At 45.7% G+C, this 26,356-nt stretch overlaps 1 protein-coding gene across 1 annotated transcript in view; it reads right to left on the bottom strand.

Annotated features, from left to right (window-relative positions):
* LRRC1 (leucine rich repeat containing 1) overlaps positions 1-26,356 on the bottom strand; it is a 538,119-nt gene that overhangs the window by 510,289 nt on the left and 1,474 nt on the right. The window lies entirely within an intron of this gene.

Below are 26,356 nucleotides of genomic sequence, written 5' to 3'. Positions count from 1 at the left end.
CCAGTGATATATATAACGGGCCTGAGCACTACGGTGTTATGCCTCAAAGTCTGGTATATTAAAGCCCCCTTGTTGTACGGTTGTGCCATAACTGCCCATTTTAGTCTCCATTGTCTCCCCCCCACACTAATCTGATCAATTCAGATTTCAAAGTTTTTTTTTTTTTTTTAAAAGCACCGGGGTATTAAGGGATGTTGAGGAAATAATACAAGAATCGGGGTAGTAGGACCATTTTAATAAGAGAAACTCTACCAGCTATCGACAAGGGAAGAGCAATCCAACGCGTGATAGTGTCAATCAATTTTGAAATGGCCATTCCATAATTTAATCGTAAAGTCTCTTCCCTATCTCTGGAAATTGGAATGGCACCACTGTAGGGGGAAATCCAGTGGGAATTCCTGCACCGCGGGAGTGAGCGGGAAGAACTGCGACTTTCCCCAGTTGATGGCAACTCCAGATAGCCTGCCGAACACGACAAATTCAGGCAGCAACGCATTCAAGTTATGTTGAGGTTCCTGGACATAGAGGGTAACATCATCAGCGTATAGTGAGATGGATATCTGACGCTGGAAGCACCGGAAAGCGCTGTCTTGATGCAGCTGTCGTATACGCACGCTAGTGGCTCAATTGCGATAGCGAATAGCAGGGGACATAGCGGGCACCCCTGCCGGGTGCCCCTCGTGATCTTTAGGGACGGAGATTGATGTCCATTTGCAAGCACTTTCGCCATAGGGTCAGTGTAGAGCAATTGTACCCATGCCAGAAAAATTTAGGGGAAGCCCATTTTACGTAACACAATAAAAAGATAGCGCCACTCCACTGAATCAAACGCCTTAGAGGCATCCAAAAAAAACGCGGCAAGCGGGACCTCAGGAGCAACTGTTTCAATGAGCGAAAAGAATCTTTAAGTTATGAGACGCCGCTCTCGTCAGGACAAAACCAGATTGATCTGGAAGTATTATTCTAGTAATGAGGAGTGATAGCCGCATGGCCATTACTTTGTCCAGAATTTTCGCGTCGCAATTTATCAATGACAGTGGCCTGTAGGAGTCACATTGCGTAGGGTCTTTACCCGGCTTAAGTAGGGATGTGATCACCACTTCGCGCAGGGTCCGGGGTAGTATTCCCATCTCCAGGGAATCTTCAAATACCTCTTTCAGTACCAGCACCATAATGTCGATATAACATTTATAGAATTCCGCGGGAATCCCGTCTAACCCCGGTGCTTTTCCATTTCCCAGAGACATTATGGCCTCTCTGATTTCATCCAGTTCTAACGGGGCATTTTAAAAAGTTCTGTGCACGTCACTCAGCCAGCACAGTGCCACCTTTTCTAAGAAGCAGTCTAGATCGATCTCCCTCGTGGATTATGTAGTATATAATTGTGCATAGTGTGTGTGGAAGGCATTTAAAATACGGTCGCTGTCCCGTCTTGTCCGACTATTTCCAAGATAGTGTTAGTGCCCCTAGTATTCCGTACCACCTCAGCCAATGCCTTCCCTGGCCGTTCTCCCTCACTATAGTGGCGGGCAACCCAATATTTACTCCTAAATTTCGTTTCGCGCTGCGCCTCCTCCTCATATTCTGACAATTTAGTACGGAACTGTTGGTGTGCAATACCTCCATCGCGCCCCGCCATCTGCTTCTCCAGTTCTTTCAGCTCTCCCTCTAGTTTATGCAGTGTGCGCTGAATATCTCGGAACACCCCAAAGCTTTTGGCTATACACCACCCCCGGACTGTGACCTTGAAGGCCTCCCAAACCATCTCAATACTATCTACCGCGCCGTTATTACGAGGGAAAAAATCCTTTATATCTTCCCCAAGTTCCTCGCGAAACACAATATCTAGGAGGGCAGTTGGTTGGAGCCGCCAGGTGCGTCTAGGACGGTCATATCCAGGCATAGCCATGGTGACCAATACAGGACAATGATCAGATTGCGTTCTGGCCAGATGTCTGGCCTCTGTGACGCCGAGAGCTAGGTCCCTGGACAAAAAACAATCTTCGAGTCTCGCCCATGTGCCCGTGTAAGAGGTGAAGTGTGTACCCTCCTGAAGTGCGGGGTGAAAATATCTCCAACTGTCCACTAGACCCCCCTCCTCTATAATCCCCGAAGCGTGTCCCTCATTTTGGGATGATATTGTGCTTGGCTATCTGCTCTATCTAACGCAGGTGCCACCGCTACATTGAAGTCGCCTCCCCAAATGATGTCCTGAGATCCGACATCCAATACCTTCCCCCACAATAGTGTGTAAAACTCTGGAGAGTCTTTATACCGAGCGTAGCAATTGATAATAGTAACTGTGTCCCCTCCCAACCGTCCCCACAATATCACATATCGTCCTGCCTTGTCTACTTGTTGCCCCAATAGTGTGAAGGGGACCGCACGGTGTATCAGTATGGCAGTGCCTCTAGCATAAGAAGAGTAGTTAGAAAACACTCTAACCCCCGCCCACTTGCTCGCAAAAGAGGGATTAGTCGGAGGGGGTATATGCTTCTCCTGCAGCAGTACCATGTGTACCTTATGTCGATCTAAGTAGGCCAATACTTGTCTACACTTTCGGGCATCCTTAAGACCTCTTATATTCCAGGATAATACCGTGTACGTGCTTGTAGGGGGTTCACCCATCAGGATGACGTTTTATGTGTGCAACATACAACCACATTGTCCAGTATTGCACCAACAACCACCAGAATCCACCACCACAGAACAGACCGCTCCATGCATCCAAATATAACAGATTAACTTGAAGCCGTACCTCCTGTTCCCCTTCTACTCTGAGGCTTCCCCAGCTTGCCAACATTGCCATTCCCCCAACCCCCCCTCTCCTCCCCCCTATATCCCTGGTGAAAACAGTCCTACCCAATGAGGAGCGATCAACAATCTGTACCACATCAGTACAATCCTGCAACATAACCTCCCCTTTCCCTCCCTCCACCCACTGAAGCAACCCCAACTTGCCAGTAAATTCGACCTCCCTCGACTCCCAACAATAGCACTCCCGTCATCAATTTGACAGTGTCTGATACTGGGGAACACCCGCTGGGGGACATCTCTAGGGGGTCACACAGCCACCCCCCCCCCCCAAGCCCTACGACCTCTGGGCTATGTCCGAGGAGGGAGAGTGGGGCCTGCATTACATTACCACGAGAACTTTCTGCACCATCTCGGCTGTATGCTCAGCAAGTGTCCCCAGTCTTGTTACCATGTTCGTAGCGCCATCGTTATATCTGAGAGTCCAGTATTGCCTCGCCAGGCACGCTACACGGTCTTCTCAGGATTCCTCGCCTTGCTCTTGTGGATTATCTTGGTGTGTAGGGCTCTGTCCATTTGGTCCGCGTTGCGCTTTCTTCAACGATATTAGATTGTCGTCCACCTGCTGGGGATTCGTGAAGAAGCGTTGCTTCCCCTGGTGGGTCACCCGGAGCCTGGCCGGGTATAACAAAGCATAGTCAATTTGTGCTGCCCGAAGTTTCTTTTTAACATCAATGAATTTGCGCCCTTCCTCTTGGACCATCGGGGTGAAGTCCGGATATAACACGCCTTCGTAGGTCAAGGTTTGTTTGGTTTTAGCTGCTCTTAGGGCCACATCTCGATCGCGATAATTTAGTAAGCAAGCAATGATGGGTCTAGGTGGGGTCCCCGGCTTGGGCTGCGGTCCAAGAGAGCGGTGGGCTCGCTCAACTATGAACTGTGTGGAGAAGGCGTCAGTCCCAATAGTTGCCAGGAGCAGTTTTTGTATGTAATCTTCCATGCGCCCTGTGTTCGTGGACTCCGGCACACCTGTGACGCGTATATTATTGCGTCTACTACGGGCTACTAAATCCTCGTTCTTTGCTGCGATGACCCGTAGTAGGTTGTTCATCCTTGTAAGTTGCGCCGTGTGTCCTGCCGTGATATCATCATTTTCAGAAATGCGCCTCTCCGTCTCCACAAGTCGTTCCACATGTTGGTCCATTTTATGCACAATTGCATCCATTCTCGACGACATTCTGTCCACTTTATCCACTACTGTGGTGAATCCTTGCCTCATTTCTTGTAGGATCTGCTGGGTATTCATCTCATTGGCTGGTGACCCGCTCACTGCTTGATCCGATCCGCTCGATGCTCCATTCTCCGGGTTTGGTTCGGTCCTTTTTTTGCAGCATCGAAAGTTAGCCTTGGTTGACGGGCGTCCAATTTCCCCATGTTTTAACAATTCTGGGCACGCTACCAGTCAGTCCTCTCCGAGTTGCCCACCTTCCACTGGTATGTCAGGACCGCTGTACCACGATGTTTCGCTCCCATGGGAGGCTCACAAGCTTGTTGCGGTAGCTCTCCGCACGCCGGACATGTGTGTTGGGAACAGTGGATGGCAGCGGTGTTGACCACATGTCTCTAGGCCCCTCAGAACACCACCATCGGGCGCATAGGTTGCAATTCGTCCCAATCCCAAAGCGCCAGGATTATAGTCGTCTTATGGCCGTCGTCCGTAGAGGGGGCCAGATCTGCGCAATGTCCACGCTCCTATCTTTTAGTGTCTGCAACTTCCAGCACTGCACGCTACATGCTAGGCATCAGGGTAAAGTCCCTGGATTAAATCGGGCACTCTGCACGGAATCTGCGCACACGGGACTAGGCCACTGCCCCGTGCCCTATGCTCACCAGTGGAGCCCACAGCATGCCCTGTCGCCTCAGCTCTCCTATTTACACCCCTGCCGAGGGACCGCTTCGGTCGGGATATGCGTTCAGTGAAGACCAACAGCTGCTCCCCCAAAGTACCATGCGGTAGGCCGTCACAATTGTCAGCCGCGAGATCGTATGCGGCAATAAGCACTTTTGCGGGCTTTTATTCGGACTGTCTTTGTTATGTAGGCGCTGGCTCAAGCCTATCTCCGCCCCCCACACACCCGACTCCACTGCTAAATGTGTAGCGCTCCGGTGCCGAACCTTCCCTTGCGCCGGCACTGTCCGGTCCCGGCGCACGCCCTTCCGCCGCCACAGCGGCCCGTACTCCACGTGTGAAGCCGCGGCCTCTCCCACTGGCAGACACCGCCTGCGTCTCACCTCAATGCTCCAGTGCTACTCCCGGGGGAAACTTCCGCAGCTGGTCGCGCCGCCACGAAGCAGCTGATAGACCCCAGATTTACACCGAGGGTGGGGGTTAATGCAATCTTCAGTTGAGCGTATTTTCAGCTGGTACCGGAGCTGGTTTCTCAGGATAAATTTCGGATTACTTCCCAGGCTACAGGAGCCTCACCCAAGGGCGGCCATGCTGTCGTGCACCCTCTAGCGCCCCCCTTTTGGTAGTCAATTTTAAAATCACTTCACACTTAATCACATGCACTGCAACCATCACCCCAAAAAATAGAGCTTGCGCCATCATTCATGGATTTTAGATAATCCTCTAGTGTGACCATATCAAAACATCCCGGAGCTCCTCCCTCACAGTGAGGGGGTTGTAGTCCATGGTTGCACAAGGCTTTGCAACTAACAGGAGATCCCAGATGATGAAGCATGCCACCTCGGTGGGTGATGGGATTCCATCCTGTTTAAAGGACTTTCCACTCTTTTGAGAGGTTCAAAAAAGCCTGTATTGTTCTGTGCTTAAAGAGCGCTTTTTAAGTTCAGATAGACCCGCAATTTATTTTTGTTGTGATATATATGGTGTGCTACAACTACCGCCATTGCTTTGTGAACACCCATGGGGCACTGGTGAGGTCAAAAGGAAGCACTGCAAACTGAAAATGCTCCTAGTCCACAGTGAACCACATGTAGCGCCAGTGGGCCTGCAGGGCAGGGATATGTGTTCTGCATGTCCAATGCCACCAATCAGTCTCTAGTATCTAGAGAAGCAATGACCTAGGATAGCATGAGCATTTTGAATTTGCCCTTCTGAAGGAATGCATTGAAAGGGCAAAGATCTAAAATAGGACAAACGCCTCCGTCCTTCTTTGATACCAGAAAGTAGCAAGAGTAACATTCAGCTCCTACTTCTGATGCAGATTCCTCCCCATTGCCCATTTGACAAAAAGGGCCTGTACTTCCTATTGAAACACTGACAGGGGTCCTCAGTCAGCCGCCTTGATAGAGGTGGAAGATGCCAAAGGGTGGAAAGAATTGGAAGGTGTAGCCACATGTACAAATCTGAGGTGAGGGCTTGCACACTCAACAGCACTCTGCCCTCAACAGCACTCTGCCCTCAACAGCACTCTGCCCTCAACAGTACACAGCACTCTGCCCTCAACAACACACAGCACTCTGCCCTCAACAACACACAGCACTCTGCCCTCAACAACACACAGCACTCTGCCCTCAACAACACACAGCACTCTGCCCTCAACAACACACAGCACTCTGCCCTCAACAACACACAGCACTCTGCCCTCAACAGCACACAGCACTCTGCCCTCAACAGCACACAGCACTCTGCCCTCAACAGCACACAGCACTCTGCCCTCAACAGCACACAGCACTCTGCCCTCAACAGCACACAGCACTCTGCCCTCAACAACACACAGCACTCTGCCCTCAACAACACACAGCACTCTGCCCTCAACAACACACAGCACTCTGCCCTCAACAACACACAGCACTCTGCCCTCAACAGCACACAGCACTCTGCCCTCAACAGCACACAGCACTCTGCCCTCAACAGCACACAGCACTCTGCCCTCAACAGCACTCTGCCCTCAACAGCACTCTGCCCTCAACAGCACTCTGCCCTCAACAGCACTCTGCCCTCAACAGCACTCTGCCCTCAACAGCACTCTGCCCTCAACAGCACTCTGCCCTCAACAGCACTCTGCCCTCAACAGCACTCTGCCCTCAACAGCACTCTGCCCTCAACAGCACTCTGCCCTCAACAGCACTCTGCCCTCAACAGCACTCTGCCCTCAACAACACACAGCACTCTGCCCTCAACAACACACAGCACTCTGCCCTCAACAACACACAGCACTCTGCCCTCAACAACACACAGCACTCTGCCCTCAACAACACACAGCACTCTGCCCTCAACAACACACAGCACTCTGCCCTCAACAACACACAGCACTCTGCCCTCAACAACACACAGCACTCTGCCCTCAACAACACACAGCACTCTGCCCTCAACAACACACAGCACTCTGCCCTCAACAACACACAGCACTCTGCCCTCAACAACACACAGCACTCTGCCCTCAACAGCACACAGCACTCTGCCCTCAACAGCACTCTGCCCTCAACAGCACTCTGCCCTCAACAGCACTCTGCCCTCAACAGCACACAGCACTCAACAGCACACAGCACTCAACAGCACACAGCCCTCAACAGCACACAGCCCTCAACAGCACACAGCCCTCAACAGCACACAGCCCTCAACAGCACTCTGCCCTCAACAGCACTCTGCCCTCAACAGCACTCTGCCCTCAACAGCACACAGCACTCAACAGCACACAGCACTCAACAGCACACAGCACTCAACAGCACACAGCACTCAACAGCACACAGCACTCAACAGCACACAGCACTCACAGCACACAGCACTGCACTCTGCACCCAACAGCACACACCACTCTGCACTCAACAGCACACAGCACTCTGCACTCAACAGCACACAGCACTCTGCACTCAACAGCACTCTGCCCCCAACAGCACCGTAGCGCTGCTCTTTAATGTAAACGACAGACGGGTGCCGTGCACAGTATGTTCGCTTGGGAGCCTTGAGATTACCGGCTCAGGATTATCCCTCCTGGTAGGTTTTGCATATGCACCCTTTAAACACAGTGTTTAAAATATTGGGGGTTAAGAAGGGTCCTTCATTTCTCTCCGTTGGTTTGCGGTAGCCTCATTTACGTTCTGTTTACAGAGGTGGGGCTCCTCCTCCACATTGGATGTGGCTGCCTCATCCAGCACGTAATGTTTACAGAGGTGCCCCCTCCCGCGTTGCCTGTTGTCTGAGCCTTGATTTACACAGCACAGATGGCAGACACCATCGGAAGCAGTAGATCAGTGGAGGCTTGCGCGCGCACTCCCCTCTCGGAAACGCAAGTTACATGCATAATTAAATATCGTGTTAGCCTCGTTTTGCACAAGGTGCTTGTGAGGATGGGTCTTAACAGTTCGCATCTGTGTTGAGCTCTTCTATTTTGACTTCCCGAGTCACCTATACCAGGATTATACTTTGTGTTTCATATATTGTTTGTTTACGAATGCGCTGATTATCGTGGGCTAGACTTGTTTCCTGCAGATCATAATGTGTTCTGCTGTCATTTGTTTTGCCGCAATGTCAGTATAAACCTGGCTTGGAAACAGCACGCATATAGGCAATTCTGGCTGGTGAAAGGTAGCTGTCTAGTCATACCAGGCTTTTAGAAGAGATGGTTGGTTTATCATGCTCAAATTGTTTTCAGTGAGTGTTATCTTGCAACACATTATTTGGTACAATATGTATGCATTTGCAGAATGCATGAGGGTAGCTAAAGGGTTGCTGTGTGTTGCGAAGTGAAACCGATCCATACGTAATATTAATTTTACATTTCACCGGGGAAAGCACTATCATGGCACGCATTATTTGGAGAAGAAACAAATAAAATAATACTGTGAATACAATTAACAAAGGCACACTGTTGCCTGAAGTCGTACTTAAACGAAAGTGCACTGTGAAATTTTTTCAAGCTGCTTAACTAAAACGACTACGAAATAAAACAAAGGGAGCTGCGCGCTGAGCGCTGCTGAATGGTGAACGCGCCCGGACATCTGGATTCACTTACGGAGGCACCCTGACAGCTCCTAATTATAATTAATGTACTTCTTTGCGCGAGCACGAACGAAATATGCCCAAAATGGCGGAACAAAACTACATTTACCCTATCACTTCAAGCCTATTAAAACGACAACACAACGAAGACGAATCACTGGCCAGATGACAGAACACGCTAAGGTATGTGTGGAATTTGTCTCGGCCAAAGCCCTAGGAGATACTTCTTTTTTTTCTTCTTTAACATTAGTTCTCTAACTCCTCCCACTTTCAGTGGGGAGGAGTCCGAGCCCTAAAAAGCGTACATACAACAAGATAAGAAAGGATAAAGAAGCCAAAACATATAAGAACTAACATGGGATTACACAATACATATGGCATCAATAAATTACTTAAGATGGTCGAATATAATGACCAAGATTAAACGATTTCATTAAGCCTTTTTGATCTGATCAACCACGCCCAACTTAAAAACTTTGACATACAGCACACAAACAAGGACCGAGTATCAGACCTCAGAATTCGCATGGCCACAATATAGTGTCTGGTACCCAGCTCCTTACACAAGGGTTTTAGCCACCTAGATCTAGGCACTTTGTAAGCAGGACATTCGAATAGGAAGTGGGCAACAGACTCGCTCCTGAATGCACAGAAGGAACAGAAAGGTACAGTTTGGGCCGGAATTTTCCAGCGTGCAGTCAGTTCGCCCACTGGGAGCATACCTACTCTAAATTTAAAATACAAGGCCCTGTCTCTGGGTTTTAAAATTATATTAAGATAGGATTCACGAAGGGCCACATCCTTCACCATAATAAATTCACTGGTGGATCTGCATTGATTGGGGTCTATGTTTCTCCTACCCGCTACCCAATTCCAATATACTCTCTTCAAGACAGACTTAGGGGGGGCAGTTCTAGTATGCCAAGCCTCCCCAAGTGCCAACTCCCCAAGCAGGAATTTAACATCCCTAAGCCACCTTATTTTAGACCAACCAGACAATGATAGAACCTCCTTCAACCCTTCCGCATAACTGGCAAGTTCCGGAACTCTCCATAAGCGGGCCCAGAGAAGAAGGGGACGCAGCTTTGCCTGGTCTTTAATTGGGCGGCAGGCCATGTCTAAAAGCAGGGGTACTCTGAGGGTTAATGCGACCTGACAATCCTTCAAACTTAATCTACGCCATTAAGTGTCCCTGCGCTAAAATTTACGTAGGAAAAAGAGAGAAAAATAAAAGTGCGTATTAATGAACATAAGTCGAACATCCGCACAAAGAATGAAAAATCTAATGTTGCGACACACTTTTCTGAACTCAAACACACCATCGCCCAATTGAAATTCATCGTTTTAGAAACCATAACTAACATTGAAAGAAGAGACAATCACAAATTCCTTCTACAACGGGAGATGGAATGGATTTATCGTCTTCAGTCATTGAAGCCATTTGGTCTAAACGATAGCACAGAATTTAGTTATCTGTAAATATGAAATGTATTGCTCTATACTGCATTTCCCTATGTACTTATTCTTATTCTGTTTCCTACTATCTATCAGTTTAACCACTGCTGTCACCTGCCCAGCACACCTCTCCTTCTCCACCCAATATGGCCTTCACGTTAGTCCATTTGTTTTCAGCCTCTTTCACCCCACGTGTTAACTAACGTCATATATTACACACCGTATTACACTCCCACACGTAACTCCTCCTTTGGATTCTTCACATCGGTGTCATTCACAGCACCGGCGTTCATGTCACTAAGTAAGTTCTTTATGCCCGCCGACTATTCACGCTGGTATGTACTTCATAACTAACCGCCAGTTTAGTTACTCCACCACTTTTTTCCCTTCAGCCAGCTAGCCTCTAACGACGTTCTGCGTCTCGTAAGTAATATGGCTCACGCCATACACTCCTCCACCCCACTCACCTCGGTTTGAATCCCAAACACTGCCGCATTATAAAACAAGCTAATTCACCCGTGTGCACTCTCCTTCACAACATGGTTCGGCTCGGTTATGGTTTCTTTAACTTGTTTGTTTTCAATCACGGGCACATTATACATCTTTTAACCACATCCGGATACGTCCTAATTCCTGACAGTTTCTTTATGTCTTCTTCGTTTTTCAGAACTCCTTGACAAAGGGCTGGTTTAAGCCCGAAATGCATCGGAGTTTTTACTAAATGCAACCTACTATGATTTGAACTTGAAATCATCTAATTTTCTGATATGCTATGAATATCACGTACTAACCAACAATCTAAGAATAATAAATAGAAACGTATATCAAACCTTGGAGTCTTCATTGAACCCTAAGGAGTGCCTCCACACAGGGATGCATCCGCATTTCATGCGTGCACAACTTATCAGTACTCTGAGGGAGAGCCATCAGGTCCTTCAGGAATGTATTCTCTAAACAGGATAGCTGGTCAACATTCTGGGTTCCCCAGAGCTCTGCCCAATAAAGGGTTGCACTAACCCCTCTCGCCATGCAAATGTCCAACACAGGGGCAATGGGTTTAAAGGTGGATGACCGCTGTTCTTTAAGGAGAGCCCCCACCACCCTTTTGTGATTCAATAGCATCTTCTGAAGATGGGAATTCCACCGCATGGTGTCAGTAAGACAAATGCCTAAATAATCGAACTACTTAACCCTTTCCAAGGGCACCAGGTTTAATACAGGCACCCGTCCAAGCTTTTTCGGGAGGTTCAAGACCATATTTGGTCTTATCTGTGTTAATTTTTAACCCCCTGGTCTCGCAAAAAAGATGGAAACTGCCAAGGAGGCTCTGTAGGCCCATCGGGATTTTGGGATCAAAAGGGTGTCGTCAGCGAATAATAGGGTAGGTATTCTCCTGCCCGCCAGGGATGGGGAATCAGAAGGATTTTTCAGAAGGTGCTCCACCACTCCGTTCACATACAGTGAGAACAGAGTGGGGGCAAGTACACACCCCTGGCGGACACCCCATTCACTGGAATTCTAGCTGTCTTTTGATCCCGACTACCCCACCTCACCTGCGCGAAGTTCCCTGTGTGGAGCTTCACCAATAAGGACAATAAATATGCAGGCATTCCCAGGTCAAACAGTACCTTCCACAGACAGTCCTGGGGCACCAGGTCAAAGGCAGTCCGTAAATCGATAAAGGCAAGATACAGACTGCCTTTGCGTAGTACGACCATCTTCCAGTATAAGAGCAGCAGTCTAAATGTCTGCTCAATAGTCCCGGTGCCTGTCCTAAAGCCTGCCTGGAAGTCAGAGAGGATTTTATTATCATCTACCCACTGGAGCACTCTCCCAAGGACCACCTTTCCTGACACCTTCTGGGAGGAGTCAATTAAACTTATGGGTCGATAATTAGCTGGGTCGTCCCGACCCCCCTTCTTGAAGATCGGAACGACCTCCGCTCCCATCCAGGAGTCAGGGAGTGTGGCACCAAAGTAAGTTGCATTAAGCAGCGATGAGATAGGCCCCCCCCCCATTCCATCACATTGAGGCGAAGCAGGTCCCCCGGTAACCCACCTGGGTCTGCAGCTTTGTTGTGTTACAGCCATCCTGCAGGGCCGGCTTCTCCGTAATGGCGGAGGAGCGAGCGTTGCCCTACTGGTCAGAGTCAGTCACAGAAAAATAAAAGTATATTAAAATAGAATTGTATTGGTGTGTGATGGGCTCTGACTGACGGCATATCCGTGCGGGCTGGGGCCGGGCCTTGACAGGCAAGGAGTAGTGGGCACTTAGAAGTGCACATGTAAGTTTGTCCGGCCGCGTTGGGCTGGCCAAACAGAAATGCGCACTTCTATTTCTCCAACCCAGCTGGAGTGGAGAAAGGCTGCAGGCTCCAAGGCACTGTCTGAGCGGCAGACCAGACCAATCCTGGTGTTTCTCAGGGTGTGGAGCCAGTGCCTTCCCCAAGACTGGGGGAGTGAAGCAGCGAGGTGGCTGTTGGCATTGAGGCAGCAAGAGGTAAGTTTAATTTATAACATAATTTTGCCCTCAATTCCCCCTTTCACCCTCCACCACTTTCACTGTGTGGCGTCCACCACTGCCATCCTAGATAACTTGGGGGTAAAACTTGGGCCACTGCGTCCCATGTGGCATGGGCGTAGCAGCCTAAGAGACAGCTGTGCCCATGTGGCATGGGCGTAGCAGCTGTGCCCATGTGGCATGGGCGTAGCAGCCTAAGAGACTATGTCTAGTCTCAGACTCACAATCATGGGGGGGTCCGAAGATCAAGGCATATCTTTGGACCCACATCTGAAAGCGTGGAATGGAAGGAACAAACAACGCATATGGGTGGTGCTTATACGTGTCTCTGCTTGTCATTTCCAGAGCGGAATGACATTGGAGCAGAGATGCAGGACTCCACCTATTGGCACACAAGAGTACGGCTTTAGAGTTTGTACATCCGGGCTGATGCCAGGGGAAAATTCACAAGATGATGAATCTGCTGGGAGAAGTATTTATCATGAATAGCATTCTCTACAATAACAGGTGGATACAGACAAATGTTTGAGTCTCAGCAGTGATTAAGTTTACTTCCATTATATTGAGGGAAAAAAGAACTTAATGAAAACTTTCCTGATCTGCTTATGTATTTGTTTCACTTTTATTTGCTTATTGAAGGGCTTGAGTGTTCAGTATTGTTTTCCAAAAGCGGACACCATTTTATAATGTGCGCATTTTTCTGAATGGCAATTAAGTTGATTTACTTTTCCCTGATGCTTGGAATCAATTGCATGTTTGATTTAAAATCTTAATCAGATCTGTTGATCTTAAACCCTAAAGGCAATTTTTGTTAACTTTTTCGTGCCATAAATGGTTTAAGTGCTTTAGAATTTATTCAGCCTTTGGATTTTGTTTTTCTTTGCAAGAAGATCATAGAGATTCCCCTTCAGAATGGTTATTATAGAAATCGTTTTATTTTATGTGGGTGCAGGGGGTATGATTGTCGAGGGTATCAATTACTTCAAGCTTAAATCAATAAACCCAACTCAGGTCCATGGCAAAGAATGGCAAGACTAAATACTGAGTGTGTTGCAAAAACGACCGTTGCTTGCCATCAGGTAGGGCCAAGGGTATATACTGGGGGATATGGTATCTAGCCGAAAACATTCCACTCAGCCCTTGCCCAAAGCAGAAGAAATAACCACCAGTACACTCCCTGGCTTTTGTCTAGGCCAGTGGGGGGTTGAATTGGTGCTCGAATAACACAAATGTAACAAGGCCAGGAAGATTTCAATTTTGCACATTGGCACAGGGAAATTCGGATCCTCCTGAAAGCAGCAGCTATTTTTATTCAGCAGCATAACTTTCAATTTACTAACACCAAAATAACAATAACCTTTTAAATATGGTCAGATGTAAACAGAAGGGAACTTTCTTCCATATATTGTGGTACTGCCAGATTATACAACAATTTTGGGGGAGGGTGAGGCGAGTTATGTCAGAAGTCCTCTGAACTGTAATACCTCTGGAGGCACGGTGGCATGTTCTATGTGTATCCGGGGAACAAACATGGCCCAAATATCAAAGAATCTGGCCACTAGTGACTGCAATGGTGGCCAAGAGAAATATTGCAGGGGCTTGGGGTGCTAACCAGCCACCGACAGTGGCGCATTGGAAAACGGACAGGGACTGGTTCTGCGCTGCAGAGAAAACGATATACGAGAGCTGTGGCTGCCTGAAGAAATGGAAAAACGTATGGAATCAGTAGGAAATGTACAGGGGTATGTGAAGGAAGTCAGGAGGCAGTGGCGGGGGGGGGGGGGGGTAGGAGATCACGATTGATGCGGGGACAGCTCGCCTGGAGTCCAGTCCAATCGGAAGAGATAATATGTTGCGGAATGCATAATTTGCTGCATGATGTGTACTGTCAAGATTGTTCTGTGAAAATGTTGTCTGCTAACACTGCCGATGTTTCAATAAAAAGAATTAAAAAATAAAAATAAAAAAATAAAAAAAGATGGTCAGATGTAGCTTCAGAGCACCAGAAAAGGAGACATCTTGTATGAGGTCCAAATACCAATTTTCAGGATATACTTTGTTAGCTAAACAACAGTTATTCTCAGAATGCTTGCAACAACTGAAGGTTATTCAAATTGTTAGATGAAATACTGGAGCATGGTCTAAAAATGTTTGAAAGATTGCACCTCACTGCCAGCAATTGCGTAGTTTGTATACACAACCATTGCTAATGGTTTTTGGTTTACACTAATAAAGAATGCACGCAATCATCGTATGTTTCCTGCACGCAATCTGATGCTTATATATGTCCCACAGCCAGAACTTGACCAAGAGAATAGTGACTTACAACTCAAAGTCGAACATTTACAAAATTATATCCATTGTAGCAACAGATATATTTTAACAGCTGTACAACAGCTCAGACTTTTTGGACCAGTACATGCAAGTCTGAGCAAAAGTTGCTCTGAAGACTGATCTCGGACAAATGTGAAAAGACTGCAACGCCTGGAAGGAAAGGGGTCAATATTACTGAACGCAAGGCGAATAGCGATAGAATAGCGCTGCCAGGGAACTACATTAAACACCAAACAAAAGGGGAGATGGAGCCCCACGGTTTCAAGATGATTGAGAACGTTATAATGAAAACGTACAAGCACGATTAGCAGCATGCTCCTTGCAATGAATGAAGAGACAGCATACAACCGCATCTGCTATTTTCAGTGAAATGTGATGCACAGATATATTTATTTCTGTAATGTACGATTTGTGGTTTATACCTAGATGGTTCCAACCTACAAATGTTTTGTACATTTTACGTCAGCCGATATGAAGTAATTATTTCCTTTTTTAATTAAGCAGTAATTTTGCAAGAGCGCTTAAAAATAATTCAGCGAAAAGGCAAAGCTCCGCTCCACATAATAAGCGTGGAGCTCCCTCGGGATGGGCAGAAGAGACGCGGCCTCTGGTCTGCCGGCTGCTCATTAAGTGAAGCCGCACAGGACGCCGGCTGTCCATCCATCAATATCGATTGTTCAAACCACGCTGTAACCGAGTAAACGTGAAGATGTTTAAAATTACAAATCAGCATGGACTATGCACAATTGTAACAATGAACCGTTATAATACTGCTACGTACAATTGTGAAACTAAGTTTCCCACCATAACAAAACTATGCTGTTTCCTACCTGTTCACTTGACCAACACATTTTAAACAAATTAAACGGGCTGCTTTTCACCCGCCTTCAGTGGCGTGACGCAAAATGATGGATCCTCCCTACGGAATATGGAGAAAGTCCCCGACTACACCAGGAGACGCTTATCTCACGGATATTCACAGGCCGAGGGATGAATGGGGGTCACCTGAAGGGTGGGGCTCCGCGACAGGGGCTTGCGTGACGCCCCTACCCACCTTGAAAGATCACGTCAATTAGACGCACAAAAAAGAAGCAGCTAATCACTACCCAACACATTTCTACTGCAGCTCCAAGTCAAGAAATAAAAAAATACAGAAACTCGAAATAAAGTTAAGTGTAAGCTGCAATAAGGTATAACAAGAAGGTATAAGGATGAGCATTTTGGATTTCTTTTTGCCAAGATATCATAGTCATCATTGCAGAACTGCGTCAGAAAGGAGTATAGCTGGTTGCACTTCCACTAGACCTCAACATGCTCACGAATGAGTTGAAAGAGGTGGTATTTGCATAGTAAGGATCACTCAAGCCATTCGTCTATCAAATATTATTATAACATGGTACAAATAATGGAATTTGCTACAATGCAGATTACATTTTCCATTCTTAAACATTCTCGCATATTGGTTAAAACTGTTTTTTCCACGAGTAGAGGGATGGTTTTAATTAATAAAAAATGAGAAATCACAAAACAAATTACAGCTTGATGGTACATTCCAGTATGAGAGAGCCCACATTATACGAGTACCAAAACGCTCACGTGGTTATAGAAAACCATCTTGTAATGTTTAAGTAATTTCCCTATGATCTAGAAAGAAAAGTCCAAATTGTTCCCTTCAATTTGGGATCAGCACCAGTCACAAGAATAAACTGCATTCTTTTCCAAACGTTTAGGCAATTTCCCAACCGGAGCTCAGAAAAGGTGTGACATCTTCTTAGACGTCCTCCACAGCACTCAGGGTCAGATCTCAATGTGCGGGCTTGACCCACTGGTCACAGTCTCACTCTAGTCCTGGCAACAACTGAAATGTTTGGCATTTTGGCACCGACGCACGGGTCGCCACTAAGGCGTCCACAAGTATTGGTACGCTGGTCACACAATTACTTTAACAGTCACCCCTCTGGCATACGTGGTCACCCAAATAAGGCAGTACGCGCCTGGCACTGTCCGCACTGCGCTCGATGGACGGTCTTAGAAATCAGGCAGGCGCTGGTTCTCCAGGGTAGGAGGTCTTGGTTTCCTTGGGTAATTACTCTCAACCATTAAGAAGACTAGCAGGCCTTGGTCCTCAGTCCTAGTCCCAGGCAAAAGTCTTGTAGAGCTTCCCCTTCTCACACAGCCCATCTGGCAGCTTGGCAGATAACACATTTTGGGGTTTCAGCCTCCCCTTCTTATATCCCTTTTCAAGACACCAAATTTAATTTAGGGTCTGAGTCTTTGAAGTTTTGTGTTAGGATTACGATTCTTTTGCAGTGTATATTTTTCCTCTTCTTCCCTCTTGAAAGGCTGTCTGGCAAAGCAGGAAAGAATCTGAAGTTGAGAGACCCAGGATACAAGGAGCCAGGAAACATTACAAAAGGACACAACTCGAAGCAAAGAAAGCATGGGATAACAAATATTGGGAAGAACTACTAGAAGCTAGTAAGTCGAAAGATATGACGGGTTTCTGGCATCTGGTGAGGTGGGGTAAAGGGAACCAAAAACCAGTGCCTGAAAACCATGTCTCTCCTGAACGATGGTCAAAGTACTTCAGGACCCAGTTTGCCGATGATAATTGTTTCCCACCAACTGCTTTGGATCCTATTATTCGTCCATTACCAAACAGTACACTTCTGTTTACTAGGAAAGAAGTTGACAATGCCCTCAATTTAATCCCCAAAGGTAGAGCCCCGGGCATAGACAAAATTCCAGCTGATCTCTTTTTGCACAATAGAGAAGTCTGGGTCCCGTACATTGAACTGTTAGCAAATGCCATCGCAAGAGGCACTGCCTTGCCAGACACATGGCGGGGAGCAGAAATCATACCTATTTATAAAAAGGGGGACCGCACCGACCCAGCCAACTACAGGCCGATAAGCCTCATAGTTTGTATTCAAAAAGTTGTGGCCAGAATGTTACTTCTCAGGATCCAGAACTGGATTGAGGAATCAGGGGTCATGTCTAAACTTCAGGCTGGCTTCCGACCCTCCACCAGCACAGTGGATCAAGTTTTTAGGTTTTCCACAATTTATTGGAAATGGGTGATTTTGGGGGGCGGCACACTTTATGCAGCCTTTGTTGATCTGAAGGCCGCATTTGACCTTGTTCCACGAGATAGGCTGTGGCGTGCGCTTTATGACCAAGGCATGCCACCAGAACTGCTCACAGTTTTGATCAAACTGCACGAAGAAAATTATGCGCAGGTGAGATGGGGTACCCAGAGTCAGGTGACTGACAGATTTCCAACGGCAAGAGGTGTCCGACAAGGATGTGTTTTGGCACCCACATTATTCACCTTATATATAAACCGGGTCATAGAATACTATAGAGACTCCCATACAGATGCTCCTAAACAGAATGGTATTATGGTTCCCTTGTTAATGTTTGCCGATGATACTCTTTTAGTATCCAAGACCCAGGAAGGGCTTCAGAAATCAATCGGCTGTTTCGAAAAATTCTGCATTGACTATGGGTTATCCGTTAATGTATCTAAGACCAAATACATGGTCATGCATAAGAGTAAGAACATTAGGGGCAGAGTTTTTATGAATGGGGAACTCCTAGAGCAGACGAACAGTTTCAGTTATCTGGGCATAATATTAGGTTCTAGGCTTCAGTGGAAGCCACACATGTTATATCTAACATCTAAGCATGCTCAGTTGACTGGTGTTCTAACAAGAGAGTTTAAGTCCTCAGCCACTAAACCACTGGCCCCAGTACTCAAAATCTACGATACAAAAGTCAGATCATCCATGTTATATGGAGCAGAACTATGGGGGGTCTCTGACATCACGAGCTTGCAAATGTCACATAATAAATTTCTTCGCTGTATAACAGGGCTCCCACATTCTACACCTCTTGTACCATTACGTTTGGATTTGGGGAGCAATAGTATACAGGACATCTGCAGGTACAGACCACTCGCATATTGGAGGAGAATGTGGGTGACACCTGAACTTTCTCACTATGCGTTAGCTCTGTTGGAAACGCGAAATATGGACACAGGGGGTAAACTCTTGTGGTTTAGGAAGGTTAAATCTCTACTCAAGGCCATAGGTATGAGGGAGCTATGGGATAACCCTCAGGAGAGTATATTTCCTTCAAAAACCAAGTTAAGAGAAGCGTATTGCGCGATGGTATCACAGGAGGCATTTCAGTCACACACTGATCCTACGCTTACCAGGGCTTTCTTGGAGCTGAAACCTTTTCCTTTGTACGAGAGATAGTGGGATTTAATTACATCGCCACTTGACAGGAAACTGTTTCATCAATTTAGGGTTGGGACCCTCCCTCTCAACCAAGTTACCTGCAAATGGTCAACAAGTAAAAATGATCACTCGTGCCCTTTCTGCATAGCTCATGTCCTGTTTGAATGCCCAGAGTATAAAGCCCCTCGCCATAAATGGATTAGATCGATCTGTATCCAAAAGGAGATTCAGACTGGGACAGCAGCATTGAGGATTTTTCAGACAGATTGTTCTGACGCTCGTGATCGCGCTCGCAAAATTCCTAAAGTGGATGTGGTCAATCCGTAGTAGCAAATTGAAAGTATTGCAGCTCTTGTAAATCTATCATGGTATAACATTAAATACCCTGTTTGTGGAAACATAATCTGCTGATCCTAAAGATGTACTTCCCTGTAAATAGTAATGTAATGAAATGTATTTTTAAATGTCTGTGTCTTTTGTGACTCAAAAGTCGAAATAAAGACTAATTTGAAAGACCCACAACACAGTTTATGGAGGTGGTCAGAGTTCACACCTGATGTCAGCTTCATAGATATGTGCCTCAAAATCTTAATTCTGTGCTCCTAGCCCTACTCTATATTATTCACTTATCAGCCCCATCACCTTCCTGAGACGTCCCTGTCACTTCCTTGAGATCTAGCATTGTACATTTTAATATGTAAAGAGGAGTCTCTTCCTCTATTCGTCCAGTGTGTGTTCCACCCAGCTCACAGGAATGCAGCAGTCACAAATCTGTTGGTGGGGGAGGGAAGGAAAGATTCCTCTACTCCACATGTCTTCATCAAACAGGCCTGGGCCTCCCAAAAAGGAACCCAGTGTCCTCCATGTAATGTGCATTTGCAGGCACACTTGTACTCTGTACTTTCATAGCACACATACTCTCCAGTACTATTACCTCGATGCATTGCGCCACTACAGAAACACATTCAGTACTGTAGCTTTTCTGTATTGTACCAGGGTGTGCTATTTGCAAACACAAACACTGCCAGCACACACTTGCCATGTCGGCACTGCACAAACCCTTTACCCTTCATGTGTTGTACTTCTCACAAGCACACTTACACAAACACATACTTCTATTGCTTATGCACAACAATACATCTCTCTGTAATGTATTCCTCACAGACATATACACACCAGGTAGTGCTCTCTCCCTGTACTGTACCCTGTCTAGGCACACATACATTAAGCATAGAGCCACCACTCCTGTGCTGTACAACACTCTACATCTATCGGATGTAGGTCAAGGGTGAGTTAAGCACACAGCAACAGAACTTTAAAAAGGTGAGTGAGTCTATTAGCCTCACTCCAGTGGCACAGGGTAAAAATGACCTGTTCACTTCTACTGATCACTACACGGTATGTTACCACCAATGCGCTTATGCAGCTTACCTCTTGGTGAAGATAGTAGACTTCCATCACTATGAGGGTAGCGCTTTGGGCCCTCCTCCTGAATCAACAGCACTGCAACATATGAGACAGGCCTATGTCATGGTCTACACTAGGGGTGGGCGGAAGTCGCGGAAGGGACTATCGCGGAGAGGCACGGAGATTGAAGCAATCTCCGTGCCTCTCCGCGATATTTCCATTTCGCGACACCGCCCGCCTGCCTCCCGCCTTATTACATTAAATTAAAAGGCTAAATATAACTTAAAATCAAACTTACCTTACTGCGCCACAATCTTCCCAATCGCGGCTTCTTCTTTGGAAACTGCGCATGCGCGGGAGCCTGCGCAGGATCCCACGCATGCGCGGTTTCCAAAAACGAAGCAGCGATTGGGAAGACTGCGGCGCAGTAAGGTAAGTTATATTTTAAGTTAGATTTAGCCTTTTAATTTAATATAATAAGGCGGGCGTGAGTCGGGCAGGAGGTGGGCAGGAAGCGGGCGGCCAATTTCCGTTCCGCCCATGAATGGGCGGAAAATTGCCCTGTTTTTCCGCCTTCTTTGCGGAAGGCAGAAAGTGCAAATTTCCGCCCATTCCGTGGACAGAACGGAAATGTCCGCCCACCCCTAGTGTACACGACTGATTCAGGTTTGTCTATGACAACAAAAATCTGCATTAGGGATCCAGACAACAGAACGCTTGGGCACTCAGGGCAGTGGTACGTCTTACCATGCAGAAGACGTTTCTGTCCCAAGACCCAGCCTGAAATCAGGATTGTGGATAACTATAGTTATCTTGGAGACAAATGTGTTGGCTACAATCTTTCTTGTTCTGGTACCAATATTCTAGAAAAATCAATGCCTATTCTGAGAGGCTCTTGCTTCCAGATCTAGCTCTAGGGCAGGGGGCATAAACAAAAGCGCTGGGGAATAGAAGAAAACATTTGTTTCACATGTACCCAAGGTTTGTCCCTGGATTGTGAGAGCATATTAGAACAGCTTGAATGTATGCTTCTAAATTGGGGAATCCCAGTCCTCCCTCCCCTACATTACAAAATAGTGCACATTTAGAAACTCTTGCAGCTATATCCTTCCAGACAAATATTAACAATTTCTTGTAGATTTGGTCAACAACTGTCTTAAGTAATATTATTGGCAGAGCCTGCACCGTACCCAATAATCATCGAAGAAAATAAAGTTTCACCCTTGCAGAAAATCCCCATCCAGGTTCATTCTAGCCATCTTTATAAGTCTTTGTATAATGTTTGCAAGAATGAGCGAGTACAGCAGAGATATACTTAAGAAACCTCACGTTGTAGGTATATGCCTAGGTATTTAATAGATCTCTTTGTCCATGTAAATCCTTGGTTTATCAATAGCATTTTACATTCATTTCTTGGGTGCAATATTCCGATCCCTTGTGACTTGGTGTACTTTTTTTGAGTCCCCGGATCTTAACAAAGAAGGTCAACTCTGTCATTAGAGCAGAAAAAGGTTCTAGCAGTTCTGTGATAAAGCAGAGGATGTCATTGGAGAAGAGTGCCAACTAATGTTCTGTATGGCATATGGTCATTCATTTACTGTTGGGATTTCTAAGACTTTTCTGGCCAATGGTTTCACTGACAAAGCAAACATTCGGAGGAAACAATGGGCAATCCTGCCTTGTTCCTCTTAAGACAAGAGACAGAAGTTCAGGGCACTCAGAGCCTGCACCAGTCAGTTTAGTGCTGAAGAGTTTGGGCAAAAATGGTGGTGCAAAGAGCCGGGAACATTAACTTCCTATGTCCCCACTAATTTGCAAAAACCAAAAATATAAGATACAGATTAGCTCAACACACACGTATAATCAAATACAGTTTCAAGATGTACAGTAATATATCATAATTAGTGATTGAAGAACGATAAAAGATCTCCCAAATGAATCCAGTGAGTCTTCAAAATACTGGAAAAAGCATCATTCCTTTATATTATTATTCTTCAGACTTCACTTGTTAAAAACACAATACAAGATTCATAGCCGCGTTTCACCCCAACGGGACTTCTTCAAGGCTGTTTGTGTTTTTTTATAAAACACACTAACAATTCGCAACATCAATTCCTGTCATGCCGAAGTGCCTTAGCACAAATGTTTTTCTTAATAAAAGGAAAGAGTGCACCACTCTTGTAAATTGTAGATGTTAATGTACAAAAGGGTATGGCCACCCAAGATCTTGGTAAAAGGAAAAAGCGCACCACTACTGTAAGTCGTGGGAGCTAATGTGCAATGAGGGTATAGTCACCCAAAATTAGTGCAATGACACGTAACGGCGTGGTCAGAAGTCTGTGTCTGTTCCTCTTGTTATTGATATTGTCGTTGAATACTGAAATTCACTTTCATTTTTTTGATGGTGCCCTGATGTTGGACTAGATAAACTTCCCCATCGTCAGACTCATGTCCATTTTGGTCAGGACTTGTTACTCAGCACCAGTCAGCTATTTCAAAGGCCTTCTCCCCATCAAGCAAGGTAAGGACCATTTTATGCTTTCTTCTCTGTTTATACTGGTGTTATGGGTATGCTAAGTCGGTCGCTTAAGGTGACCATCTTTTATAAAACCCGACTACTGTGCCGATATCATTTGGATAAGTAGGGGTAGCCCCTTGGAAAAAAAAAACCCTTGGCTGCCAGTTTACAGTACAGATCTGTGAAAAGATTGTCTGACACTAAAGCAAGATGTTTATTTTACGTGTGTATGGTTAAAATTTGTATATCTGGTTCATTCATTCAGAGCATTTACTATTAGGGACAATGATGTAAGGAAATGCAGTGAGCATTGTATTACTGACCAGCTCCAGGTCCCAAACATGCATAAGTCTGCATAATTAACAATTGGAGACCACTTATAATGCTGCCTGATTACATGCATTAGCCTGTCAGCAATGTTGATGATGTTTTGCTTGCGAAATAAAAGAATACACACAAAAAAATCCAACTTGAACTAGCATTTTGCTAAACTATTATGTACAGTATATATATATATATATATATATCACACATACACACATTTTTTTAAAGGAGGGACGGTTAGTGTAAAGCCATTATGAGCAACAAGGTAAGGGCCCAATTTTTAAAGAAAGACAATAAAAGTGCACCCGCAGAAATATGCCCTTGCATTCTGGCAAATTTATGACTTTCAAAAATTAGAAAACTTTTATCAAAGTATGCTTGGAAACCATACTCATAGCAAACTTATAAGTATTTCTTTTTCACATGAGCAAATATACATGGTCCCAGATTTTAATCCTAGCAGGTAGACTCAGCCTTTCTTCTTTACAAGATTGATAACATGAGTACCATTGATTGGATAACAATAAGCCAAGAGACCCCAGGGTGAAAGTGCCCCATCAAGAAATACAGGTTATAAACATGCTATGTTATCTTATATTTGCTGATGCGAAAATTTGCTGATCAATTGCAAATTCATCTTTTCTACATCCCTTTTACCCCCCCAACCTGTGAAGTTATTTTTTTACTCCTGCTCTCTCCAGGAGTAAACTTTCAACCTTTTTTTATTGTGGGAGAAGAGTAAAGAGGAGTTGCTGAATACCCTCCAACGTGGAAGTTAGTGAGTGTGAACAGACTCAAAGGAATTTCCACTCTGGATCTACTGCATAGTCAGTGAGGCTATCAAAGCTCGGATATATTGAGGATGCTGCCATAGTTTGTCACCTCACTACTAGGCACCAGCAGGGACAAGTGGATGTTTTTTTTTTTTTAACAGTATCTATAGTTTTCTCACGAATTGCGGCCCACGGGCAGGTGGATATATTATAAAATTCCACACCCCTGAAGATGGGAGCGAAAACAAAATATAGGAAAACAGTAATAGAGGAAGAAAGCATGGACTAAAAAGAACTAGTAGGAGTATGATAAAAGGACTGGAAGAAGAGGCATGAGATGGAACCAAGACTAAGCAGTCTTGGGTATTCAACAACCCCAGAATTCTGCAGCAATCGTGGCAGGTGAGCTAGGAAAAACTGTGGGCCCTGTATTTAAAAGTTTGCAAATTCAGCACTAGAGTGTTGTGATCTAAGCATCTCCTATATGTGTGCATCAACAATCCCCACAGGTGGGCTGGGAGGTGCAATGAATTGAAGCGGTCAATGGGTATTGCAGTTTGCCCAGTTCTATACCATAAGACATTACCCTTTCATAGTCATCTAATTGACCATCCCAAGACTGCTTGGGCGCAGACACATCAGCAAGAGTGCGTTTGCATCCACATAGAGGGGCAAAAATACAGAAAGTATCTGTACAGTGGTAGCCGAATGGCGCATCTCTCGGAGCTATGCATATATACTGCTGATAAAGTAGTATTTAAGGTTATCACTCAGGGAAAGCCCTGCAGTGGCATCTACGGAGCACTCTAGGCACTGACCCTTTTGTTGGTTTAGTGACCATGCAAGTAATTAATTACAATAATGTTGGTGCACAATATTTAAGTATTTGCATTTCTTCAGATTTCATATTTTCTCCAGAATAAATTACTTGTGCTTTACAATGATATTTTAATATCTTTGTTGACACGAAGGTGATCCCCGTGTGCCCCATGACACAGTAATGAGTCTAGTATGTGCGTATTGCTATTTGCAAAATCTATATCCGGTGTTATGATACAAAGAGTAAAAGGCATATTCTTCAAGTACTACAAAATGATGTAGATGTTTCAGTGTTCCGTCACTTTGTGACTTGACACAAAGATACTGAAAAGAAGAATATATCAGATTTACACCTATATGCTTGCCAACTGCACACCTAGTTTGCGGGCCCTGGCATTCATTTACCAACGCAAAACCAAAGGAAATGATGGACGGAGCGTTGACAATACAAGCACTCACCCCCAGTCAACTGATCTGGGTTTAATCCATCACCATTCTTTAGCCCACTCTGCCACCCCAGTTCAGACAGTCATATGCAAATCATTCTGACCCTGTCCCTCATGGGAACAGTCCAGCCCGAACTGCCAAGCCATGCCTTCCTTGGACTGGAAACAAGCTTCCGAGGACCGGTTTCTGGCATTCCAGCCATCTTCAGCTTGCTTGAATCCAGTGGCAAAGTGAGCATGGGACTCACGTCTGAGCATACCCTGCCAACTTATGGCAAACAAAGCAAAACCAAAGGAAATGATGGACGGAGCGTTGACAATACAAGCACTCACCCCCAGTCACCAACCTAATGCGCTTTGAAAGTTGTAGTCCTGGTTTGCAAGACGTAAGCCCAGGAATAAAAAGTCTCCTGAAGACTTGGTACTAGTTGGAAATCCTAAGCAGGCCAGTCACTCAAGTGGCCTGTCTATTAAACTGCATTAACTCTTTACCAGATTCCTCCCTACTGCTCCAGCTACCATTCTGTATCTTTACGTAGATTTTTATCAAGGTAGCAAAAGTGACTACATAACACAGTCGTCGCTTATTAGGAACTTAAAAAAGGAAAATTCAAAATGACTTGTATTGCGTCGTCTAAAACTCATGTACCGACTGAGCTCATTTTCATGAGAGAGTTGAACAAAATATTTACATCATTCTCATAGCTATTAACAGGCCAATGCCCGAGAGTGGGTCTTTGTCAGTCTTCTTTCCAGTCTACAGCACTCGGCATGCTGGGACATGTAGTTTCACG

The sequence above is a fragment of the Lissotriton helveticus genome, chromosome 6 (genome assembly GCF_964261635.1).
Source record: "Lissotriton helveticus chromosome 6, aLisHel1.1, whole genome shotgun sequence".
NCBI classification, from domain to species: domain Eukaryota; kingdom Metazoa; phylum Chordata; class Amphibia; order Caudata; family Salamandridae; genus Lissotriton; species Lissotriton helveticus.
This window is presented reverse-complemented; position numbering and strand designations above follow the sequence as displayed.